At 43.9% G+C, this 13,861-nt stretch overlaps 1 long non-coding RNA gene across 5 annotated transcripts; it reads left to right on the top strand.

The window, feature by feature from the left end:
* The first annotated feature begins 214 nt into the window (after positions 1–214).
* Positions 215–9,385, top strand: LOC143516437 (uncharacterized). Of its 5 annotated transcripts, XR_013131679.1 has the most exons (6): positions 215–356; positions 468–577; positions 1,783–1,927; positions 2,034–2,134; positions 2,290–8,202; positions 8,378–9,385. It is a non-coding gene; the product is annotated as an uncharacterized LOC143516437 (long non-coding RNA). The 5 variants fall into 5 exon arrangements; XR_013131676.1 differs by having other exon boundaries at positions 468–1,017; positions 2,290–9,385; XR_013131678.1 differs by having other exon boundaries at positions 1,753–1,927; positions 2,290–9,385.
* The last annotated feature ends 4,476 nt before the right edge of the window (positions 9,386–13,861 follow it).

The following is a 13,861-nucleotide window of genomic DNA, read 5'->3' on the forward strand; positions in this document are numbered from 1 at the left end:
GCCCGCTGGAGAGACGGAGGAGCGCGGACTAGCGCCGCACTACCCCCTCCGGGCAGGACTGCCGCTCACACAGCCCCCAAACCCTCTGCGACCTGTTCGACACTCGAACGTTTTTGTAGTAATGATCTCGAAAATGTGTTTAATTTGGATTTGTCGAAGCGTTTGTAACATTACGCCGCTTGTTTGTTATATTTGTGTCTCATTATTGAGCTTCTTGGCGTGTATTGTTGGCGTATCCATCCGCACGGTGAGCCGGTGGTAATAAGACGCGGGGTGGAATATTCCCGCCGCTTTCTGCTCCGTTTCGGACCGCTACACCTCACAGCACCTCGCGTTAACTGTTGTTGGACAAATGTGTAAGTGACATGATTTTTTTTCCATTGTAAGTTTAGTTTGATGTGTATATCTGGCACAGATAGGTTCGGGAAAAGTGTTTATAATAATTATTTTTCCTTGTCTTATTGTAGTTAAACGGGGGACATTGTCCAAACATTTCCGTGTGTACTGGACAATGTTGAAGTAAACCTCCAGCAGGCTAAACAAACTGCACACAGTGACGAGCTGGTGTTTGACTCAGGTGACCGCAAAGATCCAATCCGGGTTTTCGGTCAAACCACCTGACACGGATGGTCGTTCGTTTGGTTGTTCGCTTTATGTTCCACATATAACAAAGTAGAGCAGACGAGTGCGTTGCCGTTTTATCGAAGAATTTAGTGAACTGTGACATAATGTGCAGAAATCAGCAAAACATTGTTTAGCATGAAAGTAAAACTGGTGAACATAGTGATTACATTTGCCTCTGTTTTACTATTACTGTAAATCAAGGAATGCTAGCTATGCTGCAGTCGTTGTACACTTTTCATCGTTGTAGACGTGTATTGTAGAAGTCTACTGAATACCACCGTGAAGAAAATTTGCTGCTTAAAATCAGCAAGTTAAACGTTGTGAGTAATATGATTAGCTTAACAGAGGAACAAACCGTACAAATGGCCAAGAGGATGGTCACAACGTCTGAGGGTAACGATGTTTAAACCCTTTAAAACAAGCCGAAATTTTAGGCTAAAATCTATTTAATGACCACATAGATAAAGGAGCCAGGCAGGTGATTGAACATGTATTTTATAAATTAGGACATTAAATTCAAGAAACCATGAATTTATATAGAAAGTTAATTCTTTATATTTCCATATTTTGACCATATAACAGCAAGAGCTCCATGACATTATGATGATACAGGTGTGTAAAAGCAGGGCAAAGACTAATGCGTTCCTCACAATGTTAAAAGCTCTCATGAAATGGACGTTGGGTCATTCTGCACTGCTGCTTCATAAGCATGAATGCATGCTAATTTATAAATACTATAACCAAAGATTGAGTTTCAGAGGAATTTTTAAATGTAGCCAACCAAAATGCATGAAACATGAGCATGGTTTTATTTTTATGAATCACACATCAAGAAAAAACAACAGATGCTAATATTCAATTCAAAATGCATTAAATTCTGTAGGATTTGCTAATGTCATTGGTGCTATAGACCAGGGGTAATCAATTAAATCTTTCCGCGGTCCATTTTTGGCAGATAGCTCAGACCTTAGGTCCGGGTTCGCGGTGGCGAACGAAAGTTGTTGAGCGGGGGGGGTTGAACGTAACACTCAAATGGGTGGTGACCGTAACACTCGTCTAAAAATAAATTCTCCGTTTTAAAATATAGTCTCCCGTTAAAATTTTTTTGGCATTTGGGTCCGTATCCAGTTAATCAGGAATGTGATTGGGTCCGGACAGGACGGCGTTCGGGTCCGGATCCGGACCGCGGTCCGCCATTTGGTGATACCTGCTATAGACTGCACTCGCATCTGGATAAAGGCTCTATCTGGACCCACTGAGGCAGACTGTGAATCGAAAATCATTTCACAGTATCAATGTAGAGGTACGTGCAAGTTTTTTTTTCTACCCAAAAGAAAATTTTAAAGCATGTAAATTCAGTCAGTCCATGAGTGTGTACAACTTTCAGCCTTTGTCACTTTGTGTTCTAGGTGATTTGCACCATAGATCTATTTTCCATTGAGGCAAAATGGCTCGGTGCATGATTCAAGAATATTTCGTGCCTCCTCACTGGCACAGAGGTTTGCCCAAGGTAAGAATACTCCAACCACACAAAATAGTGCAGATTTGGCCTCAGTGTTTAACTCTACTCCTTATAAATCGTAGGTGCTTTTCCTGGCTTACTGCTTGGGGATAGGGGTTACCCCTGCCAACCTTTTCTCCTTTCTCCCTATGACCCTACAACAGATGCAGAGAGGAGGTTCAATCATGCACGTTCCAAGACAAGGGCATGCATTGAGATTGCATTTGGACAGTTAAAGAGCAGATTTAACTGCTTGCCCATCTCAGTCACACTGAGAGCCTGTGACATTGTAGCAGTCTCTGCAGTTTTGTACAGTGTGGCAAAAGAAAGCGATGTGAAGAGTGCAGTTGGAGCAACAGGAAGTCAACATTTTAACTGCAGACCACGTGGATGGTAGAGCTGTGTCGTTTATTACTTTGGTTAATGGAATATTTTGTTTGCTTTTGTTCATTAACACAGTATATTCTTAAGACAAAACGACATTTTTTTGAAAGAGAAGTTTATTGACTGATTGTCTTGCTGAGTCTGTGGACAGAAGAAACTATGATTTACTTAGCTTGCAAAAATAAGCACATTAAAGTTAGACCTTTTTACAACTACTGATATTTCTCCATTTTCTTTCTTTCAAGCTTTCACATTAAAGACGTTCTCAGACACGCTCCTTACAGCTGGCCTTTCTGAACAGGCAGACACTGTGTCCTCATCCTCCTGTACCATCCTGGATGGTCCAGCAATCTCCCCCTGCAAACAACAAAATAGACACGTAAATGTTAATGGTCCTCAGGGTTCAGTCATAAGAAATAGGCTGGTACTCACATAATTAGGACAACTATTATTTACACTATACATGCAAACATTGGGCATAGTTATAAACATAGTGTCATCTTTCACTGCTATGCAGATGACACCCAACTTTACACATTAGCCAAACCTGATGACAAATCCAGATTAGGAAAAATTTAGGCCTGCATAAGAGATTATAAATGGTGGATGTCGCTAAAGTTCTTCCACCTTAATGGTGACAAAAGGGAGGTTCACCTTCTGGGCCCAAAGGTTGCAAGACAGAAAATACCAGATATAATGCTTAATCTCACAGACTACCCCATTACACCTGGCACAGTAGCCAAAAATCTGTGTCCTACTCGACTCTAACCTATCATTTGATAAATACATAGATAACATTGCCAAGCTAAGAAATGCATTGTCCCAGTATGATGCAGAAAAATTTGTACATGCCTTTGTTAGCTCCAGATTAGACTACTGTAACTCATTACTGTCAGGATGCTCAAATAGGAAGCTAAATATACTTCCAAGTAGTTCAAAATGCTGCAGCCAGAGTTCTAACTAGAACTAGAAAAGTTTGTAATATCAGCCCAGTCCTATCAGCCCTGCATTGGCTCCCAGTTAAATTCCGTATTGATTTTAAAATTCTTCTATTGACATATAAAGCACTGGACGGGTGTCTCCTGACTACCTCCAAGAGCTTATCTCCTATTATGAACCTCCATGTCCACTATGATCACAGGGTGCTGGCCTCTTATTAGTTCCAACAATAAGGTAACAACAGGGGTAACAACTTTTCTTATAAGTCTTGGTTGAACACATACTTATTTAGTTTAGCATTTGGTAATTAATGTGCCCCCTTCGATAAAGGTTATTGATCCAGGGGTTCATGTGCAAAGGGTTTTATGGTAAACTGGGGCACTGGTGCTGTCATCCTGTCACTGCACTTGATTACTCAAGTTTGTTGACAGTGTAGTGGATGGATGCCAAGGTCTGTTACACCTGCTGGTTTTGCCCAGAAGTTGCTTGAGTTGCTGTCACACTCCAGAAATGTTTACATTTCCTCTGTCCCACTTATAATCCCATACATATCAAATTGTCCCTCTTTTCTTTTTCCAAATGGCTGCCCTCCTACCCAAGAACAAGGAGAGTTGTTCTGAGACAACTCTTACTATCCTACTGAGACAAGGAGAGGCGAGCCTTTCCTGCTATCCACCCTGGGCCAGCCACCTCCTGCCTAACCAGCTATGATGAAGGATCAACCCACTGCCCTGGCCCCTCTCACCACCCTGAATTCTCTGCTATGTCTGTATCTCCACGGCCCTGGACTATTATTACCGACCAGATAGGTCGGTAATCTTATTAGGACTGAATAAGAATTACATAGAGAACACATATATATATAAATACTAGTGGTGGGCCATTATCGACGTTAACGGCTTTTGATAGTGTGATACTTTTATCGGGTGATATTTTTTATATCGCCATTAATCTATTCTTAAATTTGGGTTGGGAACTGGGTCAAAATAGGTAAGCAAACTATGATGACTTTCACCTTTCACCCCTAGTTTAGCTCAGCTGTATTCCTAACTAAATAGCACAGTATGGGGCGAGAACGAGTTTTCAAACCTGTGAATTACAAAGACTGCCACAACAAATCGCACGTGTGCTTACATGGATGTAGCCACGAAGCCGCTAGGTTTACTTCATGGAAAATTCATTTTTAAGAAGCTTCCTAATGGAGACATTGACAAGACTAAAGTTGTTTGCACCTTATGCAACGTGGAATTAGTTTATTGTAGGAGTTCTACCAGTCTGAAGTACCATTTAAACGCAAAGCACCCGTTTGCTAATGCTGCTGACGCTGGGTCAAGCACTGATGCAGCCCAGGCGAAGAGTCGCCGCCAAACTACTGAGTGCAACCGAGACAGCGCAGCTCTATCAGACAAGCTGACCAATCTCTTCACTCAGTGGATTACCACTAGCTGCCGGCCCATAAGCATGGTTAGAAGCCCTATCTCAAAGACTGACTTTTAGTCATTACTTGGTTAGCATGCATATTCTGAATGAGCCATTTTAATCTAGATTAATCCAGATCAATTTCAAGATTTCAGTGAGATTAATCTAGATAAAAATTATCTATGCCCACACCTAATAAATACACAAGATGATAATTATTTATCATTCACATCTTTGTTTATGTATTTTTCTAATTGTTGTTATGGTGACCGGCATCAGCCAGAGGAGGATGGGTTCCCCCCTGAGTCTTGGTTCCTCTCAAGGTTTCTTCCTCATGCCCTTAGGGAGTTTTTCCTTGCCACTGTCGCCCTTGGCTTGCTCACTGGGGGCTAGGACTCGGACACTTGTAAAGCTGCTTTGTGAACAACCTTTGTAAAAAGCGCTATATAAATACATTTTGATTGATTGACAAGTATGTGCTGTATGTTGGTGGTTGTTATGGATGCAACATGGTACTGCAAGTGATCCCAGAAGCACAGTGTATGTTGAGTACAACGAGGTAGTGACATTTAATAAGACTTGTTTGGTTCTGACTGGTGATTTATGTTATGAAGATTGGACTGTGAAGGGATGACATCTATCTGTACTGAACTGTGATGTCATTCATTTATAACTAATGCACACATTATGCACCAAAATTAACACCTGGGGACTGGCCCCCCACACCATTACTACACCTGTACCACATCATTACTGTATCTCCACCACACCATTACTACACCTGTACCACATCATTACTGTACCTCCCCCACACCATTACTACACCTGTACCACACTGGTTGAACTGAGGGTATTTTCAGTACAATTCGTATTTTCCTCATAAAAAGCTGAGTTCTAACAAACGAAAAAAAAGTAGATATATAACTGATTTAAAGATGAATAGCAAGACTATTTTCTTTTGTGAATACTTGTTTTTGTTTTGTTGGAAGACAGTGACTTGGTAGTTCCAGCAGATGGCGGCATTTCATTTTGATTTTGGAATGCCAACAAAAGCATAGGACCAATGTTTCATCTTTACTAAAGATTAGGCCTAAGCCTGGTGTTTTTCATGACTGAAATGATTTGTGTGAAAATTATTTTAGCTCGAACTGCTGGAGATCCGTTTAGAAGCATTTTCAGGGTTGTGGTTGTCTTGTGAATAGTCTATGAACGTGTGAACAGCATACTGGAATGCCACACAGGCATTGATGATCCTCTCAGGCATACCAAGCTTCAGTGGTATTATAGCTGCCAGCCTGTCCGTCCCCCGGTGTTCTGCCCTTGAGGATATCAACTGCTGTTTTTTCTGTATGCGTCTTGATCTTAATTTCTAGTGAGGGCCACGTGAGCACACACACTATTTACTTTATATTTCTCACATTTTTTATTCTCATTTTTTTCTGCTATAAATCTGTCCTCTATTGCTTTCATTAAATTCATTGGCTTTGCAATGAATTTCTTTCAGTGTACTCTCACCACCAGCGTTTTAATGACCAAAATCATTCTCAATCATCTTTACCTATTTGCATGGACTCCAGCCTTTTTCGTCATGGTAGCCATGTTGATATGTGGTGAGTGCTGTGGTGATTGCTTTGACGTCTGGCACTTCTCATGGTCTTACATGCTGTGCTAATGATCTTCTTTGCAGCTGAGCAAAAATGCATTGATTATTCATACCTCAGTTTGAATTGAAGGTTCGACCTTTAACCCTTGTGTTAATATTTTGTAGCGCTACCTTTTCCTGCGATTACAGCTGCGAGTCAGATGGGGTATGTCTTTATCAGTTTTGCACATCGAGAGACTGAAATTCTTGCCCATTCTTCCTTGCAAAACAGCTCGTGCTCAGTGAGGTTGGATGGAGAGCGTTGGTGAACAGCAGTTTTCAGCTCTTTCCACAGATTCTCCATTTGATTCAGGTCTGGACTTTGACTTGGCCATTCTACCACTTGGATATGTTTATTTGTGAACCATTCTATTGTAGATTTTGCTTTATGTTTTGGATCATTGTCTTGTTGGAAGATAAATCTCTGCCCCAGTCTCAGGTCTTTTGCAGGCTCCATCCATCTTCCCATCAGTTTGAACCATCTTCCCTGTCCCTGCTGAAGAAGCAGGCCCAACCCATGATGCTGGCACCACCATGTTTGACAGTGGGGATGGTGTGTTCAGGGTGATGAGCTGTGATGCTGTTACGCCAAGTATATCATTTTGCATTATGGCCAAAAAGTTCTATTTTGGTTTCATCTGACCAGAGCTCCTTCTTACACATGTGTGGTGTGTCTCCCAGGTGGCTTGTGGCAAAGTTTAATCAAGACTTTTTATGGATATCTTTGAGAAATGGCTTTCTTCTTGCCATTCTTCCATTGTTGATTGTTGTTGCATGGACAGACTCTCCCACCTCAGCTGTAGATCTCTGCAGTTCATCCAGAGAGATCATGGGCCTCTTGGGTTTATCTCTGATCAGTCTTCTCCTTGTCTGAGATGAACGTTTAGAGGAACAAACAGGTCTTCGAAGATTTGCAGTGGTCTGATACTCCTTCAATTTCAATAAGATAGCTTGCACAGTGCTCCTTGAGATGTTTAAAGCTTGGGAAATCTTTTTGAACCCTGAGACCGTCACAGGGCAGGTGCATTTATACAGAGACTTGAGTACACACGGGGGATTCTATTTATCATCAACAGCCATCAACATTGGATCATTCAGAGATCCTCACTGAACTTCTGGAGTGAGTTTGCTGCTCTGAAAGTTAAGGGGCTGAATAATATTGCACCCACCACTTTGTAGTTTTTTATTTGTTAAAAACATATCCATGTTTTAAATATCCAAAAAAAATCGTTCTGCTTCAGGATTGTGTCCCACTTGTTATTGATTCTTCACAAAAAATTAAAATTTTATATCTTTGTTTGAAGCCTGAAATTTGCCAAAAGGTTGAAAAGTTCAAGGGGGCCAAATACTTCCGCAAGGCACCGTAAATCCCCGAACATCACGTCTTGATATGTTGACCATTTGTGGTAAAGGGGAAACTGGGTGCATACAATTATTAGAGGATCCATGTGGGACTTTCTGTTCTCTTTTTAGCTAATGACCTTCAGCACTTAGCCTCATTTTCCCACACAGTGAGTGAGTAATGATAAATTTTTGTTTTTGGTGGTATGCTGTGGTTAATTAAAGAATTCTTTGCATTTGAGGATGCATATTGTAGAAAGCTGCCTAATACACACTTTTGTGTTTTGCAGGGATATTCCATAAATGTGCCCACAGAATATACCAGTCAAGGAGAGCAACTGGAAATCCATGAGTAGAAAAACATTTCTTCATGCTACATGCAGAAATACAAAACAAATCACAGTTTTCAACCACAGAGCTTAATCATTTGAGTCACTTATTAAAGGCAAAAATGTTGGAATTATTGCAAATATACAATGAAAAAGGCTTTTTGGTTTTTTTTCCAAACACAATTGTGACTTTTATAGTGGAGTTTCTGCACACTGCTCCAGCAACCTTCGCCTGAACGTGGACAAGACAAGGAAATGGTTGTTGACTTCAGGAGAGCGCGTCACACTCACTCTCTGCTCAACACCGATGGGTCCTCTGTGGAGATCGTTAAGAGCACCAAGTTCCTTGGTGTCCACTTAGCAGAGAACCTCACCTGGACCCTGAACACCAGTTCTACAGCCAAGAAAGACCAGCAGCGTCTCTACTTCCTCTAGAAGCTGAGAAAGGCCCGCCTCTCTCCACCCATCCTCATCATCTTCTACAGAGGCATCATAGAGAGCATCCTGAGCAGCTGCATCACTGCCTGGTTTGGGAACTGCAATGTCTCCGACCGTAAGACCCTCCAGCGTATAGTGAGGACAGCTGAGAGGATCATTGGTGTCTCTCTCCCCTCCGTCACGGACATTTACACCACCCGCTGCATCCGCAAAGCAACCAGCATTGTGGATGACCCCACCCACCCCTCCCACACACTGTTCTCCCTCCTCCCATCGGGAAGAAGGTACCGCAGCATCCGGTCCAACACGGCCAGACTCTGCAACAGCTTCCTCCCACAAGCCATCAGACTCCTCAACGCCAGACACTAAACTGATGGACTTCTCCTCCATACATACACACACACACACTCACTCACACCCAACCACTTATCCCTGACAATGTTTAGTGCAAATGCCTTCACATAATACCTCACTGCGACAGGGACTCCTTTTGAACATATATTGCGTATTGCACATGGCATAATCTGCACAAACCGAAACCTACCTCTTACACTTCTCTGTCTAGTGATGTGTCTGTCTGCACTCTGTATCCTGTACTGTCTGTATTGTGTTGTACTGTCTGTCCGCACTTTGTACTGTGTTGCACTTATGTTCTGTCTGCACTGTGTTTTATGTTGCGCCATGGTCCTGGAGGAACGTTGTTTCGTTTTAACTGTGTACTCCGTATGTAGTTGAAATGACAATAAAACCTCTTGAACTTGAACTTGAGCCAGATCTGCAGTGTGCTTTTAAAGCCTTTTATAGTGCTGTTTCAGTACACTGCTCCTGCAGCATATTTATAGTGTGTGTACAAGTACTTCCCTGTCCACAACTTTCCTTTCCATAAGATAAGATGTTACATTAACTGAGGTCAAGGAAGGTTCACTCTCTTGGTGTCAATGTAAACCTTTATAGAAGCCCAGTGTCTCACAAGCATGTCATTTCAGAGAAGACATTGGAATAAATGTTTTATGCTTCCACCGAGTATTAAGAAGGTCTGAATGTTGAGTTACTTCTTCCTCCTTGATCCAGACTAAGCAGAAGTTACAGAGGTCAAATCCACACAGGAATGAGTCATGCAAGCTGGTTAAATTGGAGTTTATCTCTGAAAACCTGACAGAATCAATAATGATTCTGATGGATGAAACAAAAAGTTGGACTTTGCTTTTGATATACATGTGTAATGAGTGGGATTGCTCCAAATTGCTCATGTGGTGGACTGAATAGGTTAATTAATTGACAATTGAACACATTCATCAATTCATTAATGAATTAGTTAACATGAACAACACATGAAGTAACACATTAACAATAATTAACTAACTAAACATGTACCGTATTTTGCGGACTATACGGCCCACCGTATTATAAGACGCAGTCTGAATTACGGGCTCTATTTCTGTATTTGATACACGTATAAGGAGTACCATACTATAAGGCGCAGGCTCAATTACAGTCTCTATTTCTGTACGGCACCGTATTATTCTGTACGGCGCCGTATTATAAGGCACATGCTAAAACATACGGTCTACAACAGGGGTACTCAACTGGCGGACCGCGGTCCGGATCCGGACCCGAACGCAGTCCTGTCCGGACCCAATCTCATTCCTGATTAACTGGATACGGACCAAAACAAAACCGTAACATTTATTTCAGGGCTATTGAAAAAACACTCCGTCACGAGTGTTACGTTTGCCACCCCCGCTCAACAACTTACGTTCGCCACCCCCCCCACCCCCCCCCGGGCTACAAGCCTGGTTGACGCTTCGCGAGCGGCGCGAGGGTCCGCGCGGTGAAAATAAGGTAATCGCTGAGGCTCCGCGCTGTCGGTTCGCGAGGTCGTGCACCTGTAACTTCGCGCGCGCCGCGCTTCAGCGCAATGAACAAAGTCACGTTTTCAGGGTTCATACACCTTCATAAGGTGGAATTCAAGCACTTGTACGTCACTTTCAAGGTCCATTTCAATATTTCCCAGCATGTTAAACATAATTAAGTTAAATATTTATACATATACTCGAAATAATTCGCTTTTTATCACATTATTTAATGGTTGTTTATTTAAAAAACGCCCAATCTTCACGTCTTCACGTTCTCATGTTTCGTCCTGGAATTACAAGAGGCTCGTATTTGTTAACCTAATGCAAGAGAACTATTCAGTCAGACAGATATTTGTTGTGAAACCAAGTAGTTACAATTTCAAGCATTTTAAAGTACTTTAACCTAAATTCCAGCACTTTTCAAACCTGAAACACATAGCAACATTAAAATTGGTCAGGTAAATGTTCATTCCCCTGTTTTGAGGGGTGTTTCTACCACATATCTGGACAGGTATCTGGACCACAGGTATCTGGTATCTGGACCGCGGACAAATTTAGTTGAGTACGCCTGGTCTACAAGAAAAGTAAAGGACGCGAAACGGTGATTTTTAATTGAAGTTTACTTTACTACTTGACAAAACACAAATATAATTTTTACTCACTCTTCTCCCACAAATACATCAAAGTCCTCATCCTCTGTGTCTGAATTAAAAAGCTGCGCAATTTCTCTAACAAGCAGTCCGGGTTCCCTCTCATCAATGTCTGAGTCAGTCTCATCGCCAAGCGACTGTTCAGTAATGATGCCGGCTGTCGCGGCAGTCACATCAGAAATCTTAGCCCAGGCATCCACAATCCATTCACAAACTTTGGCGTAACTCGCACGCCGCTGCCTCCCAGTTTTAGTAAATGTGTGTTCGCCGTCTATCATCCATTGCTCCCAGGCCGCTCGCAACTTCACTTTAAACGCCCTGTTAACGCCAATGTCCAGCGGTTGGAGTTCTTTAGTTAATCCTCCTGGAATGACGGCAAGCTCCGAATAAATTTTTTTACATGGCTTTTAACGTTGTCTGTGAGATGAGCGCGCATGGAGTCACAGATCAGCAGGGACGGTGATGTGTGGAAAAAACCACCTGGTCTCTTTACATAGACCTCTCTCAGCCACTCTCCCATTTTCTCCTCGTCCATCCAGCCCTTTTGGTTAGCCTTAACTATTATTCCAGCTGGAAACTTTTCTTTCGGCAGCGTCTTCCTTTTGAAAATTACCATAGGCGGTAGTTTCTGTCCATTACCTTGACAGCCAAGAACAATGGTGAACGCCGACTTCTCATGCCCCGTGGTGCGTATCGATACCGTGCTAGTCCCCTTTTTCTCCACAGTATGGTTCACGGGGATGTCTAAAGTGAGGGGACCTCATCCATGTTGGTGATGTGGCTGGGTTCGATCTTTTTCTCCGTAATCCTTTTACGACAGTATGTACGGAAAATGGCCAGCTGTTCTTCGTAATCTGCTGGCAGTCGCTGTGCCACAGTAGTCACAGTTCATATTCAAAGGTTTTTGAAAAACAAAGGTTGATTTGCAGCATACCTGTAGGTAAGCCTAAGTACCGGTACTGTGTATTACGTAGTAATCTCTAATTGGTTTACGTGTGAAACGCGTAACTGAGTTTACGCACCAAACTCGGATTGGTGCGTAAACCAATCCGAGAATACTACGGTACGTAGCGTTAGTGTTCTCTAATTGGTTTACGTGCGAAACGTGCATAAACCAATCCGAGAATACTACGGTACGTTAGCGTTAGTGTTCTCTAATTGGTTTACGTGCGAAACGTGCGTAAACCAATCCGAGAATACTACGGTACGTTAGCGTTGGTGTTCTCTAATTGGTTTACGTGCGAAACGTGCGTAAACCAATCCGAGAATACTACGGTGCGTTAGCGTTAGTGTTCTCTGATTGGTTTACGTGCGGTACTCAGTACACGTATAAGGCGCACCGTATTAAAAGGCGCACGTCCGATTTCTGTGGAAATATTAGGCTTTTAGGTGCGCCTTATAGTCCGGAAAATACGGTAACAGTTAGGGAAATAGGATGGTTTAATAGAAAGTGTGCAAACCAAAAACCCGTGCATGGTTCCAGATTAAGGAAATAATAACCAGCAGTCAACTGGTACAAAGACAAGACATATATAGACGAACAAACGACCCTCAGGTGAGACGGATCACGGGTCCCGCCCACCTGAGGGACGAACATCACGTGACCAAAAACAGGACCGCTGCCGCTGTAACCGGGGGCGACCGGTAGGGGGCCCCCCCACAACGTGACAGACCCCCCCACCAAAGCCGCACTCCCCTCCGGATGTGCGGCTTACAGCGGCAGCACACAAAACACAACAAAGGGGCGGGAGGGCGGGGACAAGACAGGGACCCGTTCCCTGCCGTCCTGAGCTGAAACACAAAACACATAAGCTCCTCGTCACAGGACGCAGACAATGCAGGGACCCGTTCCCTGCAGTCCTGGAGCTGAAAACATAAAACACATACAGGTTAGCTCGCCTCCTGGGCGGGACCCTGGACCGACCGGGCCGTCAACAAGACGATAACCACGCCCCGGTCGGTCACAGGGCCCTCGCGCCCTAACCGGCCTTAGGCCACTTAAGCCCCACCGCTGTGTGCGGACCGGGAGCACATGGCCCAACACACGTCACAGGTGTGGATGTGTGCAGACCGCCACACTGGGGTGCGGCCACGGCTTCCACAAACACCTCCCGAACCTACCTCCTTGCTCGGAGCTGACCCCTGCCCTTTTCGCTAGGGGTCACCCCAGACTCCTGGGGAGTGAACCCCTCCCGGGGCCCCTCATCTCAAGGTGGACTCCTCCACCCAACCCAGGAGCGCCAGAGACCAGGGCCCTGGCAATGCGCATCAGGGACACGCTGGTCACCCCGAGCTCGAAGGAGAGGGTCTCCGCCTGGAGACCCCACTAGGTCCGGGAGTACCGCAGTCCACCACCAGGAGCGACCTGCAACACATCACACACACAAACGCACACAGACGACACACAACACATAACGTGCACTGCCCTGCCTGTTAAACCCCCTTTACCCAGGGGGGAGGAGACCCCTTCTTAGCCTGAGGAGACACCCTGCCACTAACACCCCAGGCATCCTCTGCCTACTTAAAGGGGTACAGGGGCTCCTACCTGCTCAGGGGTCCCTCCCAACAGGACAGGTCTCCCAATGGAGCAGCGCCTTCTGAGCCACATTCTGTGGCTCAGGAACCCCATAGCTCCCCCCCCAAAAACATATTTAGGGGGGGGCCCTCTGGGGAATAACAAAACAAAAAACACAGACACTACATAGAACACTGACGCACCCAAGATGGACCTCAAATGG

Source organism: Brachyhypopomus gauderio, chromosome 6, assembly GCF_052324685.1.
Source record: "Brachyhypopomus gauderio isolate BG-103 chromosome 6, BGAUD_0.2, whole genome shotgun sequence".
Classification (NCBI taxonomy): domain Eukaryota; kingdom Metazoa; phylum Chordata; class Actinopteri; order Gymnotiformes; family Hypopomidae; genus Brachyhypopomus; species Brachyhypopomus gauderio.